Source organism: Montipora capricornis, chromosome 4, assembly GCF_036669925.1.
Source record: "Montipora capricornis isolate CH-2021 chromosome 4, ASM3666992v2, whole genome shotgun sequence".
Lineage (NCBI taxonomy): Eukaryota > Metazoa > Cnidaria > Anthozoa > Scleractinia > Acroporidae > Montipora > Montipora capricornis.
In genome coordinates this window covers 35800164-35805163 of record NC_090886.1, presented here as the reverse complement: position 1 = coordinate 35805163, position 5000 = coordinate 35800164, and the positions used below count along the sequence as shown (strand labels likewise).

General features: G+C 37.2%; 1 protein-coding gene across 1 annotated transcript in view; it reads right to left on the bottom strand.

Annotated features, from left to right (window-relative positions):
- The window catches only part of LOC138044664 (uncharacterized), a 37112-nt gene that overhangs the window by 13780 nt on the left and 18332 nt on the right, over positions 1-5000 (bottom strand). The gene's annotated exons all lie outside the window — the stretch shown is intronic.

The window sequence follows — 5000 nt, the reverse complement described above, 5'->3', positions numbered from 1 at the left end:
TCTGTTTTCGTAGATTCACGGCATTTCGAAGGAGAGACGCAAGCTGGTAAGTCTGGAGGGATTTTCTGCCCACCCCCCTCCCCTTCGGCGACGTGATAAACAGCCAGTGCTTTCTCATGCAGCCGCTCATTGCCTCGGCCACAATCTTTTCCCATAACTGAACAACGCCGTACAATTAGCGGCATAATTAATGAGTGAAAATGGTATACTATTCACACTGGGGACCATCATGTACAAGGCCGCCTCATGGGCTATTGACCCGTAGCCCGCAAGGGCTACGGGTCTAATTGTTAATTAGTCGACCAAACATTAGGACGGTTTGTTCGTCTTCAGTGTGAAAACGGAAATTATGACTGCCAATAAGCACTGTAATACAGCGCCAAGACGGTTTTTTGGACATCAAGATTCCTCTTCCTTTGCAGTATTAGTTTTTCTACTTTAATTCTTTTTGTAGCTCAACCTTAATTTATTTCCCTAATTTACTGGCCGAAAACACCACCAAAGGGATAAGTCAAAATAAAATTGGCTAAAAATTCCCCGAGATCTAAAGTGAATTTCATTTCCCTCCCTTCCCACTTCTTTCTGGAAAATCAGCCTAAATCACAAACCCACAAAATCGTGTTCAGATTGCTGGAGAGAAGAGAAAATGTATTTTGCTGTTGTCCGTGACATTAATTTGCGGTTTATATATATCTTATTGACCTAGGGTGAGAGCCGTACTGGGAGAATATCGGCCCGAGGTCTTAATAGTGCGGACCGAGCGCAATGAGGGTACAAAGTCTCCCAGTACGGCCCGAGCAAGCTCGGTCAATAAGAGATTTATTACACGACCGGAAACTGTATTTAGAAGTTGTATACTGTAAAATTCCTATCTTGAAGATTTAATGAAGTTAACGCAGGCTTAAATGGGTCACAAATTTTCCCGTGCTAAGACTCTGTTCTTAGAGTAACAAAGTCTCCGATGTAAGGATTTCATTTTAATGTTTTTTACTAGTAAGCCACTAAAATTCTAAAAGGAATTTCAATTGCCTTTATTCAGCCAATAATTATTGTCGTAACAAATTTCGCTGTCAACGGTGACAGAAACGGTTAAAGCATTCTCGTCACCAGAGCCTAAGGTAGACCCAAGGCTCTGGGAAACTCTATTTAGGAGAACATGCGCCGTAGGGTTCTTATAGCCAAAAATTGGCTATTTGAACTTTACTGCGCCTGCTCGCTCCTCGTGCTAACACGAATGCACCAATTAGAGACGCTTTTGATTATTCTTCACGAAAACCAATGAGAAGATATTTTGTTTCAGGGTTTCCCAGAGCTATTCCTCTCTCAGTCAAGAGAAGAACTCTGGGGTCGAGATTGCGGTTAAAGAGAAAGTACGGTCTAGAAAACGTTTCTCCGAATCGAAAGTTCTTTTCCTGTGTTGGCATACTGTACCACTCATTTGGACTTAATACGTTTCAATAGCTGGCAATAACGCTTCAAAAATAGACATTTTTTACATTGAAATCCGTTCTCTGTGTTAGTCCAACCTCATTGTCGTTAATCGCCTGCCTTTGGTCCTGGATTTCAACCTCCCGTTGTCTTTTTACTTACTTTTTGTTTTTTTTTTTTCGGGTTTTTTTTTATTTGAAACAGTCAAACACACATTACAGAGCTGAGATATAAAATATTACATACAATATAAGTGCGAGAAAACAAGACATCTATACTACACTGCTAACTATATGTCACAAAGCTTATGAATCTCATTTAAAGAACTCAAACTATTAAACTAGAAAAACAAAACAAAGAACAAAGGAAAAAAAAAAAAAGGAAGAAACTATATAAACAACGTTAAAATTAATTGTTAATTTAAGAATCTGGCCCATTTTTTGTAAAAAGTGCTGCATTTATTTGAGCTGAAAGCTATGTGTTTTTCTGTTTCAATCTTTTGGTGTAATAACGCTTTAAAATCAGCAAAAATAAAATTGACTCTATTTATTGCCTTACAATAGATTAGGTATTTCCCAATAAGAATAAGATGGTTTAAGGCTGAACAAGAGGACCAATTATTTAAGATGCCGTACATGATTTCTTTCTTGCCTAGAGTTAGAGTTTCTTTGGAAATGCACTGGTACCAACCAGTGAAGTCGGACCAGAAGGAAACAGCAATAGGATAGAATACAAATAAATGGGTGACTGTTTGCTCCACATTTGGACAATACGGACAGAAAGGATCCTCGACTTTTTTCATTTTGTGAAGAACAGCGTTTGTATAAAGTATGTTGTGAATTATTTTATACCGAAACATTGAAAGTTTTATTTCTTTTGTGGCAACGAAAGGTATAGAATAAATTTTCTTACATTCTTCCTTGCTAAATTCCATTTCCATCAGCTTTTTCTCTGCCGTTGGCGGATTAGAGTCTCGGTTTTCGACCAGTAAACCTGTGTATTGTTTTGCAAGTCATCTTATCAATGGCAATTAGGTTAGTCGTATTAGTTTGATTTTCTTCTTTTAAGTAATTCTTCCACTTTCCTGGTATTGTAGAAGTGAGGCCAATGAACTGCAGAAAGTTACATTTAATCTTAAATTTCTGTGAGAACTCATGAAAAGATAGAAGCCGGGCTTGGTTTTCATCTACAAGACTCGAGAGTTTAGTAACACCAACTTGGTGCCAACTTTCAAAGTATACGGACGTGTTATTAATTCTTATAAAACTATTGTTCCAAATAATCTGATCAAGTACGTCTTTCTTTGTTTTAGGAATCACGTTATTAATTTCTTGCCAATGTAGAATTATTTCATTATAAAAAGCGGGCAGTTTTACATTTAAAGTCAAATATTTAACGTTGTAATTGCAATAAAACAGTAGTGTTCCGCCTACATTAGAGAGCAGACGTAAAGGAATGATCTTCCACGGTTGATTACCTTCTGAGCAGAAGCGTTTTACCCAACATATTTTTAATGCTTTATCAAACAAAGAAAAGTTTATCATATTTAGGCCTCCGTTTTCCTTGTCTTTTATCAAGGTGGTTTTTTTAATCTTCGGGATTTTGTAATTCCATATGAAATCAAAGATTAGTTTGTCTACTTCAGCTGCGAAAGAGGCTGGTGTACTCAACACACTACAGACAAAAGTAAGCTTCGAAATTGCCATAGATTTCACTATCTGAATTCGGCCGTGGACTGATATGTCTCTTGCTGACCAAATATTGAAGAGTTTTATTTAAGAATCTAGTCTATCAAAAAAGTTCTTTTTGGCTGCGAGTTTTTCGTCATAAGAGAAGTAGACTCCCAGTGAATAGACTGGTTCTTCATTCATCCTTAAATTTTGAAACGTGTCTTTTCGATGGCGTAGAGACCCTAACCACAACAACTCTGATTTCGACTGATTTATTTTAAATCCAGAACAGTTTTCGAACTGGGAAAGTAAACTGAATAGATAACTTAGAGATTCGGTGTCTTCAAGAAAAGCTATGGTATCATCCTCGTACAAAGAGAGCTTCAATATATTTCTTTCATCAATTTTAATGCCTTTTATTTCTTTTGAACTTCTTATGGCATTACCCAGGATTTCAATTCCATTGACAAACGAGGCGCCTGACAGAGGACATCCCTGCCTGACTCCTCGTCCCAAATTGAAGTGTTTAGTAGCATATCCGTTATTTAACCCTTTAACTCCCAATAACTAGTGCCACTTATAGATTTTACTCTGTCTAACGCCAGACGATTTTACTCGTCAATGGGGAATCCCACAGGGCTGAAAGGGTTAAAACGCAACTAGAAATATCGCTATAAATTACTCTAATCCATTGCCGTAACCGTGGGCCAAAGTTGAGTACTTCTAAGCACTTCTGGAGATAATTCCATTCAAGAGAGTCGAATGCTTTTTCAAAATCGAGAAAAACAGCCAGGCCAGGGATGTTGTGGGTTTTTGTAAATGACATAATGTCGGAAATCGTTCTAATACTTTCTCCAGTGTACCTACCTTTGACATAACCTGTTTGACTTTCATTAACAATTTTAGGGAAAACTTTCTCCATTCTGAGTGCAATGGCTTTTGTAGCGATTTTATAATCGTTATTAAGAAGGTAAACTGGCCTCCAATTTTTTAAATATTGCAAGTTTTTGTCTTTCTTTGGTACCAATGAAATTATTGCTAGCCGTTGAGAGATCGTTAGCAGGCCATTTTCAAAGCCGTACTTTTAAAACTGTCAACCATAAACGGTGCGACCACATTCCAGAAGAATCTGTAAAATTCAATTGTGAAACCATCAGAGCCTGACGTCTTGCTGTTTTGAAACTTATTAAGCGCTTCGGAGCATTCCTCTATTGTTAGTAAGCCTTCGCAACTTCTAGCTTCTTCGTTATCTAACTTTTTCAAATGGGAGACTCGAAAAAATGTTTGAAATTGTTTGATTCAGGATTAGTATTTTTCGAGAGGTATATTTCTCTGTAGAATCTTTCTTCTCATCCAGTATTCCTTTTGGATCACCCTGAACAGAGCTATCATCTGTTATCAATGAAGTTATGTGTTTTTTCCTGTCATTTCTTTTTTTCTAAGTTTAAAAAAATATTTATTTATTTATTCTTTTCGCCGAATTCATACCAGCGTGCTCTGCTTCGTACCATTGCGCCCTGGGTTTTTCGTGCAATTATTTTTGCCAATTTATTTTTTAGGCGATCCATTTCCGCCTTTGTTTCTTCACTGAAGTGTGATCTGATTTTCTCTTGCAATTCATTGAATATCTGTGTTAACTTTTTTTCTTCGTCGCGTTGTTGCGATGCTTTTCTCTTCGAAAAGGCAATAGTCGCTGCCCTAATTTCCATTTTAATTAATTCCCAGAGAAGCCCTTTATCAGTCCCATCTTGATACTTTAAAACGAATTCAGGTATTTTAACTGTAATTAAGTCAACGTATTCTTCATTAATCGAAAGAGAATTATTAAGTTTCCAAAAACCTGGAGCTCGATTAGCTTCTTTCTCACAGTGAGCTAGGACTAAGCTTAACGCAGAATGGTCT